We start from the raw sequence: 27,424 nt of genomic DNA, 5'->3' as shown, positions 1-27,424 counted from the left end.
TGCGCCAAAAAGGTGACGTCGGAGGTTGCAAGGATAGCTCGTCCTCTTTGATCCAACGTCCCCAACCAAAGTAAGTCCCCTCTAATTGTTATCTCTCTTCTCTACCTTGTCTACCAGGTTGGTTGTAGTAGAAGTTTGAGTGCAAGACGTTTAGTTTTTATATCGCAGTTTAGTGTAGAGATCCTTGTGATTGGGGATCTGAATCCTGAGTTAAATAAGAATAGGGATATTTGGTGTGTGATTCGTTGTGTATTGAATTCGAATTGGCACTATTTTCAGTTTGTTAATGAGTCCGGTGTGGACTTTGTGCTTGAAGAGCACATGCTATATTACCTAGGGTTAGTCTTGTTTTTTCAGTAAGTCTTGTGAATGCTTAAGAATGTTTGTCTTTATCAGAGTTTATTTTTGTAATAAAATTGTAAATTTTATCGCCGTATTTTAGTTAATTCCTGGAAAGTTTTGGGAATCTTGCCTCTTCAAGGCCTTGCGATCCGCCCAGTACATCGGGCAGATTTAATAAACTGGTGAAAATCACAACACATATCCTTATCATTTGGGGTTATAATAAAGGACAAAGGCCTCAGACATGTCCTTGTTCATGTCTATGGTTTGGCCAATTTTATCACCAAGCTGGACAACTGTGGATTGGTGATGGTGGGAGACTTTTATCTGATCACTCACTGGAAACCAACCTAGTATTGGTGTCCCAGACAAATTAAATTAAAATTTGTTGGAAGATGTTGGGAGATTTTTATCTAAAAACTTAAATACGCATAAAAAAGAGATTTCAATTTTAATCATTCATAATAAAGATGAAAATTGCAGATAAAATCAATATGATAAAATTCTATTGATTTTAATCAAATGTAAAAGTAAAAATTGTAAAATTTATTTCCTTAAAAGATTTGACAAAAGAAGAAAAGTATTTGTTTCATGTTTTACCAGATAACTTTAGCAAAAACCTTAAAATTTAATATTATTTAACAAATGAATAAAAAAATTATAGCCATAGTAACATATTTATTCAATAATTTATTAAATTTCTAAGTGAATTTTGACTAAAATATATTTTTTATATATATGATCTAAATTTAAAATGATAGCTATATACTAAGTCAGCCTTCTAGCATAAGTTTTCAACTACTCTAATGATATATATTTATTTTATATATAATTTTAATAGTATATTTAAATATTAAGACAAAAAACAAACTAATATATTTCTATTTTTTCAATCTGTGCTATTTTTGCTAAATATTTGCAAGATAATAAAGGTAATTTGCCATTGTTTACAGAAGAGGTTGACAATTACCTTTTAAATATCTATTATTGCCCAAAAAACTTGGCGCCAAATTTAAACACTAACAAAATATCCTAATTATTCCAAATTATGAAAAATACACAGACTTTTCAACAAATTTTCTTGATTAAAATTAAACTTTGATAAAATCTAAGGGAAATTAATTGAAAATTTCACTATATTTGATTCATTTAATCTTTTTCATTTTGACCACGTGTTCTTGCTAAAAATCAGCTGATTTTTTTCATTACCAACTAATATTTGCAATGTACCTTTAATATATCATATTTATTTGATAAATAGAGAATTATTGGTATAAAATACTATTTAAAATAAATTTTTATACTTTATAATATAATATTTATTAAAAATATTATTTATTAAGCATAAATATTGAGTTTATACATTAGTTATATAATAGAAAAGTTATCGATTGCAAAATTAGTTGTTTTTACACTCAATAGGAGGCGATACCATCGCCATGTCCATGAACATTTTTTTAGGTGCCGAACGTAAAATGTGTCTAAAAACATGATCAATTATTATAAACATATCATAATAATAATGGAATTTAATAATTATATGGTTTAAGGGTTTTGTATTAAATTTATATATAATTTTATTGGATATTTTGTATTTAAGCTTGTTGACACTTAGATCATGGCGTCTACATTTAGGGGAATTATTCCAAAATTAGAAAAATTTAGGGATTTTGGGGGCAAGTTTTCAAAATCAGTTTGATGCTTTAAGGAAAATTTCATTATTTATGATTACAAAAATGTAATTTATTAAATTAATTATATTATATAATGTAACTATAAAGCGGAGAAATATATATAATACTGAATTTAGATTGTGTTGATGAATGCTAGGGAGAAACTTAGCCCCTATTTTAGGGGAAGTTTCGTTTGTTTAGGTATATTTATCTTCATAACAATATGGCAGCAGACGCTAGACGGTGTGATACATCCAGCTATTCAATGCCTGTCCCAGTTCATAAGTTTTATTTACTTTTTGTGACTTTTCTGTAAGTATTACTGTAAGAAGTTAATCTATATAACTTTATTACTATGTTGATATATAATTAAGAGTGGCACTCTCAGAATTTATTTGGAAAATATAGATTTAAGAGTTTTTGAACCGGCTTCTAGTGACAGTACCGTGTTTCATGCTATAGCCTACATACAAATAAACTCATTTATAATTCAAGGTTATTTTAGTATTCATACTGTGTAAAGGTCAATTAGGAAGGTCATGTTAAGGTCCATATAAAAAACTGTTACTTGAGTTATAGATTGTGTTATTTCCTTAAACCCAATTTTAGATTTTCACATATTTTTGTAGTGGCAGAGACTGGCCTTCATGATTCTATCATATGATTCAAATTCCATGATCCAGGCCATTGCTGGAAATTCATGGAATTATGTATGTAGTTTTGGCTTATAAAAAGTTAATATATCAATTTTTTTGTAACTACCAAATGTGTGTTAATGGCAGATAATTTCTTCCCTTACCTAACCTAACCTACCCCAGTATGTGAGGGTCTTACCTTAGGCAAAGACCCTTGTTATATCTTTGCTGAAGACTTTTATCTTGCCTGATGTTGAATGACTTATTAGTTATTAAAAACTCTTAATTTAACATATTTCCACCCTCAATTATATGGAATTTTTGAAGTTTTATAATTTGTTCAGCATTTTTCAAAAGCTGAGATTTTGGCATTACTCTCTGCAAGCACTTCTTGCGCCATCTACTGCCTTCGTAGATTTGAATAGAAAGTTTGCTTGGTACAAGCACTGTATTTGTTTTGAGAAGTTTGTTTGTATGTGCATTGTTCATTCAGTATTTTGGGTGTATATTTAAGCAGCAAAACTATATATTTATTTACCAAGGCACTTCTCCAATTTTGGGGGTTAGCTGACATCTAACAAATGAAAAAAAAAAGGGGGACGTTTCCTCCCTACGCTTCTCCCAGCCTGACGAGGGAGTCAACAAAGTTCGGCTGGTACTGCTAGCAAAACTAGACACAAAATACTTTTCTTAGAGTTTTCAATAACTATTGGGAAAAATCTGCCTGGCTGAGTTAAACATGATTAATATATATTTGTTCCTGCAGATATAAAAAGGCAATGTTTTTTTCATAGCGTGAACTCAGCTGTCAAACTATATAATGATGTGTTGTCTGTTACTTTCTAACGGCAAGGGAAGCTCACCAATCCATACACTTAGTTTTCAGGGGCACTGCCTATTTTTATCATTTCCTGTAGATAATGGTTAGTATATCTCTTATAATAATGTCATTATTGTTCTTAAAACTCTATACAGAATTGTTCAAGTACTGGGTGTTCGATGTCGAACAGCCGTGGCCCTCTGCACAAAACATCTCGATTCATTCCGGTCTTGAGCCTTCCTTTCCAACTCCACCATCGTTAGCCCGCACATCTCCATGATATTGTCACTCAATCTAGTTTTAGGCCTTCCTCTCGTTCTTGTACCATAGACTGATCCAATTAGCAGCGTTCTTTCCAGAGTATTGTGTTTCCGAATCTGGTGTCCAATAAAAGTTAGTTTTCTTTCATCCAAAATGTCAAGTAATCTTTTTTCGATATTGATCTTTTGTAGAACTTCCACGTTAGTCTTTTTCTCAATCCAGCTTATCCTAAGGACTCTTCTGTAACACCATAGTTCAAAACTTTCTAATCTTTTCCGATCTGTAGCTTTTAAAACCCAACATTCTGAGCCGTATGATGCGATGGGGAAAACTAGTGATTTGAGAAGCCGCTTCTTTGTGTTTAGAGTGATATGTATCTTTCCACACATGGCTTAGTACGATGGTTACATTCTTTGCAATACCAATTCTTCTTTTGATATCTTGTTCCTTCCTTCCTCACTAGGCTTTTGTTCCCTATCGTGGCCCTTGGTCTTGTAGCATCCTGCGTTTCCAACTAGGGTTGTAGCTTAGCAATTAATGATGATAAAAGAAATTAAAGAAGAAAAAAGTTTGTACATATGACTGTATTGTATATTTAACCTGCTAATATTAACTTATTTTTGGTTTAAAGGCTCCAAATTTGATGCTGGCGTTGGATTTTTTGTCTTAGAGTATCGTCTGTATTTACTACCGAACTTAATGGCATCCTGACTCCTATGGACATAAATAACCTTATAGGAAGGGGGCCCAATTTTACAATATTTTGTGACGTAAGGAGTCTCCTACGAAACTTCAAAGGTTTTAATTCTAGTAACCCTTGAGTTTTTAAGATTTTAGAGTGCTCATTATTATTGGGCTGAGAGGTATAACAATTCAATTATGCTGGGTTCTAGCAGGTATACAAGTTACGTTTTGCGGGGTACCGACAAACCCCCTCATAAATGAAGAGGCAGGTAGAGAGGTAAAGGAAGCTGCAACCGATTTGCTTTGTCGGCTACCTATTGGACACACTCGTCTGATGCACAAGATTTTTTTATGACTGGCTGAAATTAGCCAATTTGCAAACTGGTACCCCTTCCATAGAGGCTATTTTTTTACCTAATGCCCCACTGTTGTGTCCTTGAGAAATAGATTTGTTAGAGGTTCGAGGTAGGGATAGCGGTTGGCCAAGATTCTTGGGCAGATTGCAGTATCTTTCAGAGTTCTCGTAATTCTACCTTCTGAGAAAAATTGTCATAGGATGTAAAACTACGCATCGCTTAAGCCTGCTCGCACTTTGGATAACCACCTGTTCCCAAACATTCTCCCGTGAGTGTATACTCACCTGGATGCGCGCACTATACGATTAGTGTGCGTTCTTCGAACTTTGAATATAGTATTCTCCTTGTTGTGCACTCTTCCGTTCGCATTCGCTATTCACCGGGTGCACGTGGTGCTGATTTTGACTATTGCTCTCCGCTTAGCATGTGAACGCCCATCTATTTGCACTCCATGTGGCTTATCGAGGCGAGAGAACACGTACCGAGAACATATTTTCCTTGAAAATACTACACTATACATGTTGGTATGAGATACACCTACTTACATACTTACTACCTGTGTTCTATGTCACAAAGGGGAGTTAGCACACTACCAGTAGGGATGAGAACTGTTCCATTCTCTTCCTTTCTTGCACAATGACTCCAACTTTTGGGAGAGAGAAAACAACCTGGGACCATTCTCATTGTGTGTACAGGTTACGAGATGTTAGCGGCACTAGCACAGGTATCCGTGTGCCCTTCAATTTTGTGTTTCATCTTTAGGGCAAGATTGTGATCGTGTTTGCTTCTTACAAGACGAAGTTTCCCTTGCTTTTCTTGATCAGCGTTTTCTCTTTGCATCGGCTATCCGCTGCTATTGCAAAAGTTACACAGTCACCCAAGTTAGTTACTGCTATCAGGAACCTTTTAAAAGGTTATCACGATGGGGAACCACATTACAATCGCTTACTGAGACGCGAAACCTGTCGGTGGAGAACCGCAAGATCTGGAACATGGATTAGAGCGTACACTCTCGCCTCTGGCGTTCGTCACATTTGAATCACCAGGGAACTCATTCACCTGATTCCATTACCAGTTTCTTCACAGCACTCCTACTACCATAGAGGAGGTAGAAGGAAACAAACTCAGGATGGCAAATCTCTCGAAGAGTCTCGAGACTTGACAATATGTTTGTATGGCTTCATGGGAGGAGTGCCGTAGGATTTTCAGTATGGGGTATAAGAACGCCAAAAGTACTCCATCTCGTTTTTCATGTCCGAGACTATTCACATCCCTTGATTTTAAACCATCCAGTATGGTCGTAGGAAATTTCTCCTACCTTAGGTTAACAAGTCCCCGATTAAAGAACGGGGTTTGATATTAGCGTAGGAATAAATCTCAAATTTTAAAAGTAATTTGTCATTTTCATAATTATTCAAACCTGAGTTTTAAGGTCCATTTTCCTCTTCAACTGCAAGCCTTAGATGAAAGCCTTGAGCTTAAGATTAAAGCTTGAATCTTAAGCTTAATATGGGCCAGTAACTAACGACATCTCGTATATTGACAGCTGAATTTTAAGTCAATCTGTAGACATATTCTTACTAAAGAACGTTACTTTGTAAAGTTAGGGAAAATACAAATTGTGATATAATTCATTCTACATTTCGAGTTTAAAAGTATATTGTGCATTTTATTAAATGAAACCAGACGGGTAAAAAGACATAGAAATATACCAAAGTGTTTTATGTATATAAGAACTTTGATTGTAATCTAACAGTTCTTTAGTTATAGAATTAGGCAAATTGAACATTCGCAAATGCGAAATGTTTTTTTTATAAGGATTTAGATTTAATGTATTATAATCTGTAAAAATAGCATTTTTTAGAATGGGGAAAAGTATATTAGTAAGTATTCATTATTTGTTAATAGTTATCTGCATCCAGGAGTCTATAAAACCAGGCCAGAAGGGATTTTTATTCATTAATACTGTTGTGCGAGTTTTAATGCAATATTTTAATGAGTTGGTGCATTATAAGCTAAGACTCAATAGTCGTTAGACAATTAGGCTTAGTAATTTTAAAAAGCAATGTTTAAAGTTTAATCAATTTTTCCAATATGTCATTTTTATATTTACCTCCGCCACCAATCTTGGAAGGAGGTTATGTTTGTTTGTTTACAGCTTCCTGTCCACAATTTTAATCATAGAGTAATGAAACTGGCAGGGATTAACTGTTATGTAAATAGCTGGAAATGATTAAATTTTGAAAGGTCAAGGTCACAGTCGAGCAAAATGTCTAATTCACGTAATCTTTCATAAGTTTGGACATCTTTGTCAGAGAGACTTCAAACTTGCTTCACATTTGAGTGTATGAAAATCCACGCCAATTAATACATGTAAAGTTCAAAGGTCAAGGTCGAGAAATAAGCTGACGCGGCGGAGGTCTGCACTTTACCGAGTGCTCCTCTTGTTTTAAAAAGCAACACTAAAAGTTAAATAAATTTTTATATATGTTTTTATATTTGTACGTATAATTTGATTTTGTAAGTTAGCAAAACTGTCATGTAAACTGAAGTAAATTTATTTGTGTATAAAATGTATTTGCCGATTCACTTATGGTTAATATTAGTGATTTTCTGGATTCTTTATATATATTTTCAAATCGAGGTTTAGGTGACACCAGTATACTTATTTTATATCAGTAATAAATCAAAATTGCAATTGATTAGATTTGATTTTCAATTTGCAGGTGATGCATAAGGCAGGATGAGTCGAGGACGTCGCCAATGTAGGCGCCCTGTAATAAGTCTCCGTTGGGAGAAGGGTCTATTCTTCTCTCTCGGAGCCTCAGCCTTGGGCTCCCCCCCAGCGGGATAGCGTACTCCCTGTCCAAACAGTATCTACACCCTTATAAAGGTTTGTCTCTCGGTTAATAGGTCTAGAAAATAACTCGCTGGATCATTTATATTATTTGATAACTTGTGATATTTCCTCAATCTTAGAGTACAGAAGTCCTAACTTAAGAACAAATAGGTTCCAAGAATCTGTCTTATATGTCGATTGTTAAATTTTATTGTAGAATAAGCTGAACCTAACTCGCATGCCTACAACGTTTAGCTTCAAAAGTCGAGAAATAGGTTTTTAATTTCAAATCAAAATGTTGTGTTCATAGCTCCGTCTATTACCAGCATAACTCAAAAAGTTACATGTGAATTTCTATGAAAATTACGGGATATTTCAGAAATGGGTAGAAGTAGTTTGTACATCTGCCATTGAAGTTGGGAGGAGGTTGTGTTTTTGTCCCTTTTTGTCCATTTGTCTGTTAACTTTTACGGATTCATTTTTATATCGAGACATTGAATTTACCTAATTTTGAAAGTCCTAGGTCAAAGGTCAAGGTCAGCTGAATTAACCCTAACCTCAACCCCAGGTTCACATATGGTTTTCACACACTTCAAATACGCCTACAGTCTAAATTGATTCTTGGAAAGGCAAGCTGGTTTTGAGAAATAAGCTACCGTGGCGGAGGTCTGCACCCTGAGTGCTTTTCTAGTGTTATCATAGAGTAGATTCATTCGCAGGCAATATATGAGAAAGGGGAAGGTTGGTCCTATGTAGACTTCAGCTTATTCCAATTGATGTCTACCAATAGATAATTAGACGTTTTCGTTGCTCTTCACCACCCTAGACTGATAGGGTTGCACAGATACCATCTGTTGGGTTCTACTTGCTAAGGGTAATCATGTGATTTAAAACTTAACTCAACTACGTGTGCCAATTTATCTCAACTTTTATGAAAAAGAGGAAGCCAATTCACTTCTTGAAGTATTTTATTTTTCCTTTTTTTCTTCACTGGGCTAATTTCCCTGTTGGTGCCCCCGGGCTTATAGCATCCTGCATTTTCCTACTAGGGTTGTGGCTAATAATAATAATCTCCGTTGTGAATTAGTGTTCAAACTTATAGATCATGTAGTTGTGAACTACTCATTATTGTCAGGGTTACTTAATTTTATTTATTTATTTTATTTATTTATTTATTTATTTTTTTTTTTTGCCTTGTCTCCAGACATCTTGATGTTTTTAATGTTTCTTTTCTTTATAAGAGCTTTTCTTCATCAGCATAATTGATGTAAAACAAAACGGAAATTGAATTGAGAACCCCAAAATTGCACGAGTTAGGCAGGCACCCTGAGGAGAACTGAACTTAGTAATGATTGGACAGTATTTAGGCCGATTTTGTGTTATTTAATGTAATACATTTGACATAAGATATAAGTCTTGAAGTTTATTATATAAGTTATTAATACATACATATACCAAGGCACTTCCCCCAATTTGGGGGGGTAGCCGACATCAAACAAATGAAACATAAAAGGGGACCTCTCCTCTCTACGTTCCTCCCAGCCTGACAAGGGACTCAACCGAGTTCGGCTGGTACTGCTAGGGTGCCACAGCCCACCCTCCCACATTATCCACCACAGATGAAGCTTCATAATGCTGAATCCCCTACTGCTGCTACCTCCGTGGTCATCTAAGGCACCGGAGGAAGCAGCAGTTCCTACCGGAACTGTCACAATCGCTCGCCATTCATTCCTATCTCTAGCACGCTCTCTTGCCTCTCTCGCAGTTATTAATACTTAAAATATATTAAGATACATTTTATGATTTAAGAACTGACATAGGATTTTGTGTTTTAGAAAAGCTATACTGTATAAATGTACATTAATAATATGCAGAATATCACTGGCTTATTTAAAACTTCTATTCCAAAGTTTCATTTTAACCAGAGTCATTTTATTTGTAATATACAAAAGATATAAACTTATAGGTTTGAATCTGAAGAACTATTCTAGTCAGCCATTTTGAGAGAGAAGAATAATGTACTAATGTATGGAATAATCAAAACTATTTTATAAGATTCTATGGTTTTATATAGGGAAGAAGGGCTGAACTTAGTGGCCTATTCATAGTAAACACTAGAAAGATTTGAACTACTTATTTAAATACGGCCGTACTTATTTGAATTGTTACTTAACGAAGCAAGCTGTTCTTCCTCCTATCAGACCAATGATGAATATTTTAAATACTTTTTTACAAAAATCTTGAAACAAAGGTAGAGACCATTTGATAACTTTTCTCTTTCATTGCAGATAATCTTCCTTCAGTAATTGGTGCGATAGAGAGAATCTATAGCAAGAATTCAAGAAGGCTTTGCAAGTGCCAAAATGCAATATAGTGCAGTTGGAGTTTTACGAAGACCCTGATGGGCTCCAGGAGTCTTACGAAGCCCCAAGTCAACTCGGTCTTACAAAGTCCCCAATGGACTTCAGGAGTCTTACGAAGCTCTCGGGCGACTCCAAGAGTCTTCAGAATCCCCCAGTGAACTCCAGGAGTCTTACGAAGCTCTCGGCCGACTCCAAGAGTCTTCAGAAAGCCATCAAAAGTTGAAAAACAGATGCCACATCATGACTTGCTTCACCGCTGCCAAAACAAAAAATGTATTTTGTCACTTGGGTAGATTGTATAAAAAATATTGGCTCCAAAGGTATTGGGTCTTATCACAAGCTTTAATTCATATTAATTTATTTATTTAATCTTTTTAACATATAGATGTAATATGAATGTGTATGATTTATAGTTGTTCCGTAACTGGAATACAAACCACGCTACTGTATTTAATAGTGGTATTACTTTCGGCGTAGCTGAAATGACGAGCCATTAAAATTTAACGAGGGTTTACTACCCACACCGCTAGTTAGGGGGGATAGGGGAGGGTAGCTTGCTACACCCCGCCCCCCCCACACACACACCTGTGCTTGAACTCACTTTGCTCTTGGCTCGGATGGTAGTCGGACGTGTCCTCTCTCATCCTCGCTGCTCATTGGCAGCCATGAATGCTTTTTCTTTTTTGCTTTCTCTTTTTGACAGGTGTGTGTGTGAAGTTGGCCTCTGCTATTGTGCGCACCTGCCCTGGATTACCCGACCGCCCCTGCGGAACATTCATGTTGGCGGTCAAGACAGACCCTCACACCGTTTGCCCTTACTGTAGAGGTCAACGGTATGATAGTGATAATAAGTGTAGTGAGTGCAGGGAGTGGTCTACCTCCCAGTGGGAGAGGTTTTCTCGGCGACGTAAGAAGAAGTCCAGACAGGATATTTCTTCTTCGAAGGTTTCTTTGAAAGGAGAAAAACCCAAGGACTCTTCTTCCGTTGCTCAAACCTCCTCCGAAGCTCCCACTCGGTCGGTCTCTTTTGAGAGATCGTCGAGTGGTAGCGTAGACCGTTGTACTGTTTTCCGAGCTCGGGGTTCGAGAGATGGCGTTGCCTCCCCCCCCCGGGGGAGGATGTGTCACTAATCCATCTTTTACAGCTTTGGTCTTCCTTGAGGCTCGAGGGTTCGCCCTCTAGGGAACCCTTACTTGACATCATCCGATTGGGTGCTGCTGTCAAGCAATCGTCGACTCCGGCAGAGGTTGATCCTCTGTCAATTGTCAACGTTGTGGTGTCAGAGGTATCCAATTCGGTATCTCCTAATACCTCTGCCTCTTCAAATCCCGCAGTAGCTGAAGGCTTAGTTTCTCCCGTTCCTGCTCAACCAACGAGGGAGAAACTAAGTCCAACAGTCTCTCCTGCTAGTGTTTCTTCCCCTTGGGGGAGTTCACTTACAGAGACTCCTCTTCGGAGGACTGCAGAAGGTCAGCTTGCTGATCCAACGGCCCCCAGAGGGCGTATCCGTCGCAAGGCTCGCCTTCCTCTTCGCCAGAGAGGTCTTCCTTCACCTGTGGTGAGGAGGCGCCTCTGGTTCTACATCTTTGTTGCAGTCCACCGCAGAGGAGCCTCTTCAGCGATCACCGACTGTTTCTGCTTTGGTCCTAGACCTCTCAGCGGATCGTTCGCGATCCCCTTCAGTGGAAGGTCGTCCTTTCAGAGGACACGTCGACCATCCACCCATCAGACCTGCAGACCTGCCATCACCGTTCCCGAGTGCTGATGCGCGCTCCACGCCGACAAAGCCTGACCTTCACGCTCGTAAAGCATCTAACCCTAATGCGGGACATCAAGGGTGTATGCGCCAACGCGCAGATACTTCCCTCACGCGCTATGCTAACAATAAGCATATGCACCCACGTTCTCCTGCGTGCCCACGCCCAGCTACGTGCCATCCCGCGCCATCATCCTCCTGCGTGCCAGCAACCTCCTGCGCGCCAGCGTTCTCCTACACGTTAGTGATCTCCTGTGCGCCAGCGCTCTCCCGCGCGCAACAATCATCTCTCCTGTGTGCCCACGATCTTCGGATCTGGGCGCTGTTGGGAAGTCGATTTTGATTTCTCCCACACATTAGCACTCGCCAACGTACCAACAGCTTTCTCCAACGTGCCAGTGCTCGTCATCATGCCGACACGCGCCCATCCTCCCCTGCAGTTGCGCGCCCACGTGCACAGGCTTCAACTGCGCTCCCGTGCGCCAGGGGTATGTCTCCTGTGCTTGCGCCCCTACGTTTTCTTTTGGGGCGCGCAAACTCTTGCCCGCATGTATAGCGCCTACAGTCTCCTGCGCGCCTACAGTCTCCTGCGCGCCCGCACGCGCATCAGCAGTCTCCCGCGCGAGCCCTGGTATTCCCCATCGCGCGAGCACCATTACGCGCCCCCATGCAAGCGTCAATACCCTCCTGCGCGCGAGGCTACTGGACAACGCACGGCAAGGTCGCCATCGCCGCATTCCCCTCCCCGCAAACGCATAACAGCGCGTATTGCGGCGGAAGGGAAACATCCAGAGGGGTCCAGGATCCATTTTCCTTTTCAGGCGAACCCGCCTATGGGAACTCCTCCCAGGGATCCTTCTATCCCTGTCCCTTCAGAGGGAGTGTCTGACAGCGCGTCTGTCAGTCAACAACTTTGGTTCGGTGCACTAATCAGAGCAGTTACGCAGGCGTTCAAACCTGTTCTCTCTGAGTTAGGTCACAGATCCTTGGCTGTTTCTACTCCTCTGAAGAGAAAAAGAGGAGTTCTGGATGCGGTAACTTCTCCAAGAGCTAAGTTGACACCACGCAAGCCTTCGAGGCAGGTTCCTTCACCCCCCCAGACTTTCTCTCCATCCCTGTCGGACGAGTACTTCCCGTCCTCAGGGGAATCACGTGAGGTGAGACGTTCCCCCATCGCACCAATGAGGGAAAACCCCTCCTCGCGCTGAGAAGTCTTCCCAAGCAGGGTTGGGAAAGAACTTGCCACCTTTTATGTTGGAGTCCTACATCCTTCCCAGGAAGGAGTCGAAGGACTCGAAGACTTTACCAGTCTTCTACAAGACACAGGACAGAGCCAACTTGCCACTCGGAGAACGTCCGCGACTCTCCCCAATAAGAGCCTTTGGGGACAGAAGACTTTGCAGCAAGTCCATCGTCAGGAGGAGAACAGCAAGAGTCAGAGCATGTGTTTTGGCAAGTTCTGACTCTCTCGATGGGTTTGCCGACCCAGAGATCCCTCCTCGAGAGGGCAAGGACACGGTCTTGGACCGCGTATTCGGTACTCAGAAACCACCTAAGGCCAGTGCGCCTCTGCCCTGGTCTCAGGGGGTTAAGAGTACCAGGGACAAGATTGCTGTACAGCTCTCCGAGTTGTCCTCCTCCAACCGTTCCAGTGCCGGCAACAAGCTCCTCCCACCTCCTCGCGTACAGCAGAGGAGGTACTTTGAGATCTTGGAGGAGCCTTGTTTAGCTCTTCCTCTCCACCATTCATTGGAAGAGCTTACCTGGGGAGTCCCTCTTAAGAGAGACTCCAACCGGCAGGTCTCGTTCTCGGCAACCGAGATCCTTAACCAGGAGAAGGTTGCGAAGTGTGCTATGCAAGCCATGTTGACATCTGGTTAGGGACCTCAGGTATCCTGATACGCTCTGAGGATTTCTCCAAAGAACGTACCAGGAAATCTATGGAGACGTTTCTTCTCTCAGGCACTCACACGATCGAGTTTCTGGCTCAGCAAGTCTCGAACTTGTGGGCAAACACCATCCTGAAACGTTGGAATGTGGTGGCTGAGAAATTCCATCAGAAGGTCCCTAGCACCAAGATCAATAGGCTCAGGCATTTTTCCTTAGAAGGAACGATCCTGTTTGAGCCTAAGGAACAGGCCGCTGAGAAGTGGAGGAAGTCCCACCAAGACTCCCTCCTTCATAGGGCTTTGACATCTAAGCCCAATAAGCCTCCAGCACCCCAGCAGTCCCGTCCAACCAAGACCGCAAAACCAACGGCAGCAGCGAAGACAGTGGTGTCTAAGCCCTTTCCTGTCAAGGATAGGAAAGGCAAAAATTCCTCCAGAGGAGGTAAGAATCCTAGTGGGAGCAGCCGAGGCTGCAATCGCTAGGATTGGCAGTCCCACTGCATGTCCACCAGTGGGGGGATGCCTACAAATTTGCGCAGACAGGTGGCAGCAACTCGGGGCCGATTCCTGGACGATTAACGTAATCAGTGAGGGATATCGTGTCCTGTTCACAACATCTCTACCTCCCCTGACGACGAATCCAGTGTCATTGAGCTCGCTTGCCATGGGATCAGTAAAGGGGCAAGCCCTTCGGGTAGAAGTCCAGACCCTGTTGAAGAAGGGCGCTCTCCAAGAGGTCCTCAACAGGTCTCCAGGCTTCTTCACACGACTCTTTCTTGTAAAGAAGGCGTCTGGAGGCTGGAGACCAGTCATCGACCTCTCAGCCCTGAACAAGTTTGTCAAACAAACTCCATTCAGCATGGAGACGGCAGACACGGTCAGACTAGCAGTGAGACCGCAAGACTTCATGTGTACACTGGATCTAAAGGACGCGTACTTCCAGATCCCAGTTCATCCGTCTTCAAGGAAGTACTTAAGATTCAGCCTAGACAACAAAGAGTACCAGTTCAAGGTGCTGTGCTTTGGTCTCTCCACAGCACCACAGGTTTTCACCAGTGTTTTCACCCTAATATCTTCGTGGGCACACATGATCGGCATCCGTCTCCTCCATTATCTGGACGACTGGTTGATCCTGGCAGACTCGGTGTCATCCCTTCTTCAACACCGGGACAAACTTCTGAGACTTTGCCTGGATCTGGGGATCATGGTAAATCTTGAGAAGTCCTCTCTGCTTCCCACTCAAAGACTGGTATATCTAGGCATGGTTATAGACACCAATCTCCACAAAGCCTTCCCATCAGACAACAGGATAGCAAGACTGAGGAAGGTCGCAAGGCCTTTTCTCAGTCGAGAAGAACTTCCAGCCCAATCGTGGTTACGTCTCCTCGGTCACCTTTCATCATTGGCTCGTCTAGTTCCCAACGGTCGCCTCAGGATGAGATCCCTCCAGTGGCGACTCAAGTCCCGGTGAAATCAAGGTTACGATTCCTTGTATGTCCTGATCCCTATGGGACCTGCGAAACTGACAGACCTCCAGTGGTGGGTGATAGACGAGAGCCTACAAAAAGGAGTGGATCTTCTCGTCCTCCCCCCGGATTTGATGCTGTTTTCGGACGCTTCAAAGAAAGGGTGGGGGCCCCACGTACTGCACCACAGGACCTCAGGCCGGTGGTCAGAATCAGAAAAGTGCCTCCATATAAATCTCCTAGAGATGAAGGCCGTCTTCCTGGCCCTTCATCAGTTCCAACAATACCTGGCGGGTCACTCTGTGGTGGTGATGAGCGACACCACCACAGTAGTGGCTTACATCAACAAACAAGGAGGTACCTTTTCACAGCAGCTATCCCATCTAGCAGTAGAGATTCTGGGATGGGCCGAAATCATCTCGATACCACTATCGGCATGATTCATTCCAGGCAAAAGGAATGTGCTCGCCAACAACCTGAGCAGAGCGTCTCAGATAGTGAGTACTGAGTGGTCTTTGGATCATCTAGTAGCCAACAAAGTCCTGACTCTGTGGGGTTCTCCAACTGTGGATCTGTTCGCAACAGCCCTGAACTTCAAGCTCCCGCTGTACTGCTCCCCAGTCTCCAGTATCAAAATCTGAATTTTTTTATAGGTTATAAAGGGAGGTTTTTCTCTAGTCAAATTATGGTTGTATTTAGCTTTTCCTCGGTTTTGCAATAGATTTTGGTTCTAACAGTGTGATCAGATGTTGCAAGGTCCTTTATTATTGAAAAAACTTCTACTTTCAAATCGAATTAGATTAAATCAGGATGTTGTACTAAGGTACTTGAGCTGTTGGTTTGATCCTCTGGATAAAGTTTCCTCAGTGTCTGGTGAAATTGTTTTGTTTAAGATACAGACAGAAGAATGAGCAAGTCCTTTCTCTACTTTCTCTACAAGCTTGTCCCCATTTGGGGATACTATAATGGTTCCTCAATACACTCTTCTTCCATTTCCTTCTTCTTCCTCGCTCAGTCCCAACTCCCTCATGTCTCTCTCCACACTGTTAATCCATCACAGTTTTAGTCTACCTAAACTTCTCCCACATGGTAGTCCCGCATCCATCATATTATCTTCCTTATTGGATAGTTTTCCTCTCGTTTCTATGTCTCTACCATTACATACATGTTTAATTAAGATTCTAGTATTGATACTAGAGTCTAATACTTGAGAGAAAAGGTCTGTTGAGTGAAGAGGTTACCCCATACTTTTCTCATTCCTCTCTTTAATGTAGTTTGAGGAATAACCTTTGAAAACTTTCATTCCAGTTAGAGCATTGAAACTCAAACCAATAAGGTCAAGATATCAAAGATTCTTTCAAAATTCTCTTTTGTATCATATTTAAACTTGCAAAGATCTATTTTTGAAAATGCTCTCCTATTTTAACCTTTAGAAGGCTTACATACATTAGTAGTGTAAGTCATGGTTAACATTTTGATGAAAGTTTTCTATCAAAATCAAGTGTGAAATCTCATTTTAGAAGATCAGCTCCTACCTATAGTTTAACCACAGATTCATACTCTACAATAGTTTTCAATACAGCAGAGTTGTGTTAGTCAACTGTATTTTAACCAATAAGCCTCTGTACCATGGTCTTCCACTGTCTTGGGTTAGAGTTCTCTTGCTTGAAGGTAGGGCACAATATTCTTTCTGTAAACTTATTTCCTTTCCTCACTAGGATATTTTCCCTATTAGAGCCCTTGGTTTTATACTATCCTCAGCTAAGGTAGTAATAATAGCATTATTAGCATCAGGGGAGATTTTAAAGTGGTTGATATTCTTTTTAAGTTTTCTGTGCCACCCTAGCAGTGCCAGCCGAACTCGGTTGAGTCCCTTGTCAGGCTGAGAGGAACATAGAGAGGAGACGTCCCCTTTTATGTTTCATTTGTTTGATGTCGGCTACCCTCCAAAATTGGGGGGAGTGCCTTGGTATATGTATGTAGGTACTAGTTGATAGGTTTAAGGTGGCGAGCTATTTAGATTGTAGGTTCCCATATGTCTGTCAAATTAGGTATAGACATTTTCTTAAACGTAGTCTGGTTATCTTCTCTCTTGTCTGTTGCTATCTTTGTTCAGACTAGATTTGGTTAATACCAAATTTGAGTTAAAGCTGAGATTACTTTTGAAAATATTTTTATATATTAGATTTGTTAAACCTACTACAGCAATTTAGTATTCAATGCATGCATTCCATGAAGGGTCATTAAAATAAACCTAATTATTAAACTGAAATTATTTCAATACTTTCTTGGTATTCATGTAAGTTCCTACCCAGATCTCTCTCATAGGGGCTATGATTTCTCTACAATTCCTTTGGGAAGAATAAGGAGACAGCTTCCCCAATCAGGCCATTTACCTGTACCATCTTTCTGTGGGAACAGTTTGCAAATACTTTATCTTTGTGAAATATATTCTTTGTATCTTATTTTGGCAAAGGTCTTCATTTTTAGTTGAATAACCCATGAATTCCAAATAAGTATTTAAAGTTAATTCAGTTTAGATTTTAATATCTATTTCAAAAGAATGAATATTTTCCGTCGTAGAACTGGGTCCTCGGTTGAAAGAATTCAGTCTTATGTTTTCTTGTTCTCTTCCATATTTGGGTTTAAGACCTTGACTTTATGAGATGCAGAAGTTAATGATTGTTAAGCAATGAATATTAAGTTCGTAGACCCTACTTGATATGAATCCAATCTTGGCTGCCGTTCATGGTTTTGCACTTTCTGTCCGTCCTCTTCGAACTTTTGACTTCACAGTTTAACTGAAAGGTTTTCCCCAGCTGTGCTCTGTTGGCAAATGGTCTCCCAGCACCCAACACCTTTCTTATATAGCCCAAGTTCAAGATATGTATAGGTATTGTTGAATCGGTCACCATTTAGTGTCTCGGTTTTTGTAAGACTTTAAAAAAAAGGTTATTTTTTGTAACTGTTTGACCTCTTTCTTAGGTAGATCTCTTTAGAGTTTCACTATTCTCAATGTTCTGTCTGGTTTCTTGGTAACAAGATCTCATATTTCCTGATCTTATTACTTCTGTATATTACTGTAGCACAAAAGACGATGGCACAATGATTGTGAATCATCTTGAGTGTCTTATTTCTTGGCTGTTTATTGTACTTCATCTCGTTTGTTTATTGTCTTTGAGTAGGAGAAAATCTTGAGAGATATTTGGACTTGAGAAGTGACTCTTAACTATATATTTAAATTATGATAGTAACTTAGTATTTAGTTCTTTATTATGATCAAAATATGTGAAAATTGTAAATTTTCATCTTTCAGTGTATAACTTATAGTTTTGGTCAGGGTAGTTAAACTTATCAGTATAAAAAAAACTTTTAACCTCCACAGCTATTGCCAGAAATATGCATATTTCTGTCCTATCTATTTCAAGTAATACTTGGAGAGATTTTGATAGATACCATATGTTTTGTACAGGTTAATCCAAGCAACTAATAATTTGAACGCTGTTAAATATGAGGACGTAAAAAAGGTTTTAGATTAGCAATACTTTGCAGGTTTTAAAGATGTATAGTCTGGCCTATTCTTTCCACATTCTCCTCTGTTCTCATACACCTGACAACACTGAAATTATCAAACAATTCTTCCTTACTCAAAGGGGTTAACTACTGCACTGTAATTGTTCAGTGGCTACTTTCCTCTTCGTAAGGGTAGAAGAGAGACTTCAGCTATGGTAAGCATTCTCTCTCTCTCTCTCTCTCTCTCTCTCTCTCTCTCTCTCTCTCTCTCTCTCTCTCTCTCTCTCTCTCTCTCAAGGGGTTAACTACTGTATTGTAATTGTTCAGTGACTACTTTCCTTTTGATTAGGGTCTCTCTCTCTCTCTCTCTCTCTCTCTCTCTCTCTCTCTCTCTCTCTCTCTCTCTCTCTCTCTCTCTCTCTCAAGGGGTTAACTACTGTATTGTAATTGTTCAGTGACTACTTTCCTTTTGATTAGGGTATATGACACACACACTCACTCACTCACTCTCTCTCTCTCTCTCTCTCTCTCTCTCTCTCTCTCTCTCTCTCTCTCTCTCTCTCTCTCTCATTGAGAAATTAGCTGTGAGATATATTAATTTTTAATAGAAAATTACTTTAAAATCATTTTTTTAAATAATTACAAACTAGTCATTTGACAATTTTCATTATCATATGATAAATTATATATAAAATTGCATTTTGAAACTAGAAAATAAGAATGACTAACATGTTATTTGACCATTTTAAGTAGACTGTAGAGTCAATCCTTTAAAATTTTGAAAATATTAGTTAAAAAACACATTAATATTACATCTCTATGCTTTTATTAACAGCAAAATTTCCAATATACTTTTTATAGTCTTCCGTTTTCCCAATTTGGTTCCTATTTCCAAAGTGATTTTTCTCATATGTTATAATTTCCTCATCTTAAAAACCTCTTTTAAAACATTCTGGTTTACAAGTTCCTTATTCTGTCTGGACTTCAAGTTGTTGGTAACTTCAAGCTTGAATTCATCTTCATCATCATCTCCTCCTACGCCTGTTAGATTTCGCCAGCCGTCTCTATCTTGAGCTTTTAAATCAATACTTCTCCATTCATCATCTCCTACATGCTTCATAGCCCTCATCTATGTAGGTCTGGGTCTTCCAACTCTTCTAAGTGCCTCGTGGAGCCCAGCTGAACATTTGGTGAACTAATCTCTCTTTTGGAGTGCGAAGAGCATACCCAAACCATCTCCATCTACCCCTCGCCATGATCTCATCCACATATGGCACTCTAGTAATCTCTCTTATAGTCTCATTTCTAATCCTGTCCTGCCATTTCACTCCCAATATCCTTCTGAGAGCTTTGTTCTCAAATCTACTAAATCTATTGGAGATTGTTCCATTGTCATACCATGACTTTTGTCCATGTAATAATGATAGTAATATATTCTAAAGTTTGAGTTAAAATATTCAAAATAACTTGATATTTAGTAAAATACATTACCAAGGTATGTTAGTTTAAGTAATTACAGAAGTATCTTAGAAAATTGTGTTAAAACTTAATTTCAATTGGTTTTGTAGCTTCTAAATTTACCCTTTTGTAAGCGCAAACATTGTAGAGGTTTAAGGAAAGAACGGCCAGTAATTTGTGCTCTGGAAGCATTTTAAATGTTATATATACCGTCTGAGCAAAGGTCTGGCTGTGAATTTAGCCTTCTGGAAGGATACACATCCCATGAAATTCAACTTTCAGAATATATTAAAGATGTTCCATTGATTATTATCATTATTATTACTAGCCAAGCTACAACCCTAGTTGGAAAAGCAAGATGCTATAAGCCCAAGGGCTCCAATAGGGAAAAATAGCCCTGTGAGGAAAGGATATAAGGAAATAAATAAATGATTGATTTGCTTAAAGATCTGTTAAGTGGAAACTGCTTAGAATTAAATGTTTCACGAGATATTTTGTATATTAAATTGTTTGTCATAATTTGTACAAATTTGAATATATTTAACTGGACTGATAATGTATGTAAACATAGGAATTGAATATTTAATTAGAGATTTTAATAACAATGTAGATCAAGGTTAAAAAGAATTTCATATTTGTAAAGTAACAGTTCTTTTAAACAAGTAATTTTTTATCAAATCTTGTCTCTGGACAACTAAGCCAGTGAGGAATTAATATCTTGAGTCTTGGACAACTCAGTCAGTGAGATATAGCAGAGACAGACAAGTCCAGAAAGGTTGTCCATTTTAACCAAATTTTTAGATATTAAATTTGTCACTTTCATCAAATTGAAAAAATTATAGTATTTTCTAAATAATTTTTCATTTTAATATAAAATCTTTGGTTTTCAACCACTCATTTATCTTAATATTCATAATTTTCATTGAAATAATTTCTTGTGTCTTGAGTAACTAATTTATTATATTGTTGCAAGGAATCAAATTATATATTCTCAAATTATGATGTTGCATTAATTTTTAATTTCACAAAACTGTAATTTGAAATTACAGGTATAATTTAATATGATTTTCCATTAAAGTATTAAATATTAATGGTTTTATGTTCATAAAAATGTATTTTGTAACATATTTAAATATTCCTGGATTGTGATGAATATACCATATCATTTTGAGGAGGACTGTCGTCATTTTGGTCGAGTATTGGTCACTAGTAAGTGGTTTAACATCTCAGAGGCGTCTTATAAATACACTACTGTATAATACATCAGCTGTATAGATGGGAGAGGTCCTGTATTACTGATATGAACCTATACATCTCCTCCTGCTTATTCTCTTTAAGCCATAACAATGTTTTTGACATTGTTACAGATTAAAGAAAAACTAAGGAAATGTATTGTATATATCATTAATACAGTACCTCTGTAAGCTATACAACTGTATTATTCAGTAGTGTATTTCTCAAACGACTTGGGGAATTGAATTCACTTAAGTGTCCAACAATCGACCTAAATGACGACAGTACTCCTCAAAATGATGTGGTATATTTAAAACAATACAGGAACATTTAAACTCGAATTACAAAATACATTTTTTATGAACTTACACCATGATTCATTTAAGATATATTTTGGGTGAATATTTTATGCCTTTTACTTAGTTTATTATGCATCATGATGTATGAAATATATTACTATGTAAGAATATGTAATTAAAACAAGGACTAATAAAATACATAAGTTCAAGATATACTTTTATTTAATCAAAGTACAAAAATAAAAAAATACATTTTTTTAAATTTTATTTTTTCATATACATTAGTGTCCCCCCCAAAATAGGGGCTGACCTCACGGAACTGCTTTGCAGGCACTTGGCGACCTTCCCTTGGTGCCCTGCAGGTCAGAGAATCCGTACAGTAGGCAGACAATGATGAAGAAACTACCGAGACTATTGTGTCGTGTGCCTTTTATCTGAATGGGAAATTGAGTATCTGGCAACTGCCTTGGTTAATGGGAGAATTGCCACTAAGAGGTCTTCCATTTTTGGTTAAAGTGAAATTGGTTTTCTCAGAGTTAGTAAGAATTTAATTATATCTTGAGATGAAACTGCCATATTTTATCCTTTATATAAAGTTCTTAGATGTAATTCTTAAAAGGTGATTTAAAATGTCATAATTAAAAAGGTAATCTTGAACCAGAATTAGTTGGGAAAATTATAAAGTCACATTTATAGTTTGGTTAACCGACTGATTTTCAAAAGTTCCAGTTAATAAACCCGAGCAAGAATTCTTTATAAAATCATGACAAGATATTAAATTTATAATTTTTAACCCATTCAAAGCCAAACACCATCTTTAACAAAGCAATTTCATATTCCTTTTAAACAAAAAAGTGAAACTAATTCCATTTTACATCACGGTCAGATGGAATACTGTCGGCAGAAAGTATGGTTACACAAGATGAGTATCCGTGTACCTATACCATGTGATCGGAAGGTGTACTCTCTATAAGACACTTGGGGTGTCATTTCAGTTTTGTTGTTTATTCTAATTTCTGTAATGCAATATCATAGAAAATAAGTCCAGTTCAAGAATATAGAATATCAAAAAATGCATTAGAATTGGCCATAAGTTACACATTCCTTTCATATAAAAAATAATTGTATAAATAATAAATTCCAATTAAAATTTAATTCACCAAACTAAGAATGTATTACAAATGTGACTTCAAACTTCAAACACATTTTTCCATGTATTTACAAATAAATATTTTGATTACAAAAAAAATTATTTATTTATTTCACTACTTTTCATGAAATGGACCTGTTTCATTCCTCCTGAATAAGAAATACTTAGTGTGTGCTTAGTCAAACGATTGAATAGTGAAATGAAGTATTTATTCAATTGAATTACACAATAGTTAACCTGAATTCTACATTATTCATATCATAGCATCAGAAGAATTATGAAAAACTGAAAAATGTAAATGAATCTTCATTAATGATCAGATGTTTATAATTTACTTAAATGTAACGAGTCGCCAACGAGGGCAAGAGTCTTCGTTTCGAGCACATTTTATTAAACCAGGTTTCGAAAACTTCCGAGAAAGTAGCAAAGACCAAAAACACGTCCGATAAACATCGTTTACACGCGATGCTTCTCTGATGGGCGAAAGACTTTGGAAAAGGGGGTGACATCCGTCCGGGGTACTGCCCCGACGTCCGCTAAACTCACCCCAGCGAGACGCCGGATCGAACTAGCGTTGCATTCCCCCGAACAGACGAGATAGCACAGGCAGCGTGCTCGCCCAGGCAAGGCTCTGAGAGACGTGCTTAAGGTACTAAGGTAGCCTTCAATACCATAAGACACCAGTCGGATACCTTCCTGGGCGGGCAAATTACTGCCTGACCTTTACGTAATATCAAACTATCTGTACATAATAAAGTTATTTCCTGCTTGTTCTGTTAACCAAAAGGCGAGATTTATTTGAAACGTTCCCTTCTAATTATCTTGTTACAAATCGCCGTCTGAAATCTCTGATTGTCCTTAATATCGTATCAATTTAAATATCTTTCAATGATCTTCATTTCAACTGGCTGACACAGCGGCAAATTCCAAACAAGGAGGACAAATTTCAAGACAAAATCCTCTTATCTGTGCGAGTAAACTTTCTAGGAATGAAGCAAATCATCCACTATTTCTACAATATTCATCAAACTTCATTAAACAGAAAAAATATTAGGAATAGTGCAAAAGGAACAGCAACCAATTTGGGTGAGGATATAAACCAGAGGATGATAAAGTCCCACGAACACGACTAATCAATTGGTAATAATTGTGCCAAGACTCAATAACAGATTTCTATTCAGGCTCTCAATAAGGTAATATCATAAGTCCTTTCTAAGTCATCTCCAAGTCATTTCTCTTCATGAGGAAATGCCAAAGTCCCTGTCTCCACTAGCAGATGAAATAGGCAGAGATCATCCAAATCAATTTGATGTCAACATTGTAGAAGCAACGAGAATATAACAAGATTGAAAAATCCTTTACTCCTATCTTGGTGCAAGAACAAGCTTCAGTCTTGCACCAATGACATCTGGATTTAGGAGTTTGGGCCAAATTGCACCAGGGTAAAATGGGGAAATATAAAATGTAGAGAAAAAACAAAAGAGGATCAATTAATATGCGATATATGGTTTTATTCAACAAGCAAGACAACTTCAGTGCGCCTCAGATCTAGCACACAAAGGTGTCTGGGTATTGGGCAACGAACCTCCAACCAGACTTGCTAGACATAGAGCAAGGTTGTGAGGACAACTGTAGGCAAATCCAAAGGAAAATGACAGGAACTTGTCACTTAATAAAAAGCTTGACGTCTTCACAAAACAATTTGACAGATGATTACCTCAAAAAGACTTGAAGGAAGCAAGCTACTATACCCAGTAGGACGTCCTTCTAAAACCTCATCCAATCAAAGCTCATATGACATTAGAAAGGATTTCGATTAGCAAATAACTATAAACAGTACTTCCCCAAATGAGACAGAGCAATAAGTTTATTTTCGTAAATGTAAAGAGCAGAAAAAAAGGTATCAATGGTGTATGATTCACCAATGCCAACTGAAATAGTTGATCAACTGATCAGAGGTGACAACAGTCTCTCTCTTCTTTTCATTTTACGAGAAACAGAATGGCCGCACATGAATACACAGCTGGTAGCAAGGGAACAGAATAATGGCGGAGTCTTTTATCGAGAAGGAAGACAGAAGAACCTCGAATTAACGAGACAACGAATAGCATTTTCAGGGAACAAAAAATTACTATCATACTCAAGCAGTAGAAATTGAATAACTTATCCAGGGAACATGAAATGAATAGCATATTCAAAGCAAAGAAACTGAATAGCTTTTTCATGCCAGGGAGTGTATGAATATAGTATGAATAAATGCATACTTTATTCAGGGCACAAACTGACAATAAACCTGAGAGAGAGAGGTCAAAGCAGACTGGATTCTCAGGCATCAAGGAATGCTAAGAACTGAAAGATCTGACTTCAAAGTTAACGTTAATTTTATAGGTTGATTAAGAGGAGTCTAAGTGTCACCCTTGACAGAACCTAATGAAGATATATAAGATGCATGGAGAAGAAATAGGGGACCAGCTGCTCCACAGGACATCACTTCATACAAGCAAGACAATAGTTGTGTACTACAGACTTATCATGCATAACAAGCAAGGAAACAGACTCACAAGCGACAAAGGACAAAAGAGAAGCACTTGCCATAAAGCTTGAGGCCTGCACTGACCGATTTGACAAACGACAACGTCAAACGATTCAAAGCAAGCAAACTACTATGCGATGGTAGAGACGGACAAGAATGCGTTTTGAAGTATTGAATTAAAAGCTGAACATAGACATGACTGGCAAAATCTAACCGAGGCCCTTTACGTCAATAGGCGTAGGAGGAGATGATGATGAGGGCCACCATTCTAAAACCTTGTTCACTATGAAAATAGCTTCACTGTACTCTTGCAAACAAGAGACAGTGATAGGTTCCTCTTGGCAAATGTAGAACATCAACAAAAGTTATCAATATTATCACCAACCCTACAATGGTGATCAACGTCCTGTTGCACCAGTCTCGTTTCTTTCTATTTTACGGGAAACTGGATGGCTATAGACAATCTCGCCAACCCACAACCAAATTAGTAAACACCAGAACAATGGAGAAATGATTTATCAACAATTTGCAACCGAACAAATACTATATTTATGGAAGTGAAAATAAATAGCATATTTACAGAAAACAAAGTAAACAGCATAATTTTGGAATAGCCAACATGCCTTATCCACTGCACAAACACAAAAATGTTTTTTCAAGGCACAAATACCAAAAACCCCAGCTGACAAAAAAGGTTAAAGCAGACTTTATTCTCTGGTATTAACAAATACCAAGAATTGAAGAACCTGACAGCAAGTAATGTAGCAGTTAACATCACAGTCAACCTTATTAGCAGGACTGAATATAAGGTCTTCTTCATCATTTACAGTAAGACAAAAGTTTAACCTGTATGGAAGCAAATAGATAGCTAAAGATCAAATGGGGTGAGAAAGAACTGGACAATCACACCTACCCAGTCTTCTTAGGTGTCACCCTTGACAGAACGCTCTCCTTTCAAGAGCACACAAACAATAGCAAACATAAAGTAGCAACCAGGAGCAGCCTCCTCAGAAAATTCGCCAACACCAGATACAGAAGAACAAACCCTGAGACTCTGAGACAAAAAGCCCTGCCACTCTGTTACTCTACTGTGGAGTACTGAGCATAAGTGTGGGCCAAGATCATGCCATGCGCATAAGGTAGACCCAGAGCTAAATAAATCCTGTCGGATTATTAGTGGCACCGTAAAATCAACCCCTTTACGATCTTTACATAAAATAGCTGGTATCCCACCACCCAATATTTGACAAGAAATGCTAGCAAAAACTGAAAAAAATAAACAAATTAATGACCTCAAGAATACCAAGCCATTTACAAATCAAGCATAAAAATGAAAAACTGGGTAATGTTTCACTTTCATTCAACACAAGTGGAAAACACCTATGATATGCACAGAAAGCAAAACAAGTTTCTGGACCTTATCAGAAATAGAGAGATACTCTCAGGACAGTAGATGTGGTATCTTCCTTAGACTTGACAATAATCAATTCCCTTATTGCATGAAGGGACCAGACATCAAGAGACACAACTGACTCACAAATAACCCAAGATGCAAGTGACATCGGATGGAAGAGAGTTAAGCTTTGACTTCTGCTTAGAAAGTAAAAGGGGCAAATGATGAAAGCTGGAAAAATGACGCACGAAAAAGCATTCCTTCGTTGGAACCTGGGATCAATTTCATCCCTGATTGATGGTAGAGCAGCCAGTGAATTTAGCCTTCTGGAAGCATTGTTAATGTTGTAGAGGCTGCGCAGTTAGTGCAATAGGTGGTGTAGCCAGTAATTTAAGCCATCGTGAAGAATCCTCGCAGCCTCTAGTCAACTTTAAGTACAGTAACTCTTTGTACGGGCGTCAGTGCAAAGAACTTGTGTTCCACACAAGAGTGGGGCAATGTTAACCGCACCGACACGCGGAAGGAAAGAAATCTCCCAACAACTTGAGGGTTTATACAAGTACAGAAACACAAGAGATGAATATAGACATTGGCCATTTTCCTAATGGAAACATATAGTAAATTTTTTAGCTCTGCAAGAAAGAAGTTTTGTGGGGAACTTGTAAAAGCCAGAAGATAATACAAAATTCCTGAACAAGAAATAACAGTAGAAATACTGTACAGGGATTATTATAATTATCATCATCATTATTGTTATCAA

General features: G+C 38.5%; 1 long non-coding RNA gene across 1 annotated transcript in view; it reads left to right on the top strand.

The window, feature by feature from the left end:
- LOC137633954 (uncharacterized) overlaps positions 1–21,150 on the top strand; it is a 149,150-nt gene extending 128,000 nt beyond the window's left edge. Inside the window, exon 2 of the long non-coding RNA XR_011042381.1 lies at positions 16,757–21,150. This is a non-coding gene — a long non-coding RNA (uncharacterized lncRNA). The remainder of the gene's footprint in view (positions 1–16,756) is intronic.
- Positions 21,151–27,424: the final 6,274 nt, after the last annotated feature.

This window comes from Palaemon carinicauda, chromosome 43, assembly GCF_036898095.1.
Source record: "Palaemon carinicauda isolate YSFRI2023 chromosome 43, ASM3689809v2, whole genome shotgun sequence".
Classification (NCBI taxonomy): domain Eukaryota; kingdom Metazoa; phylum Arthropoda; class Malacostraca; order Decapoda; family Palaemonidae; genus Palaemon; species Palaemon carinicauda.
Note: the sequence above shows the minus strand (reverse complement) of the source record. Positions and strands in the feature narration are given on the sequence as shown.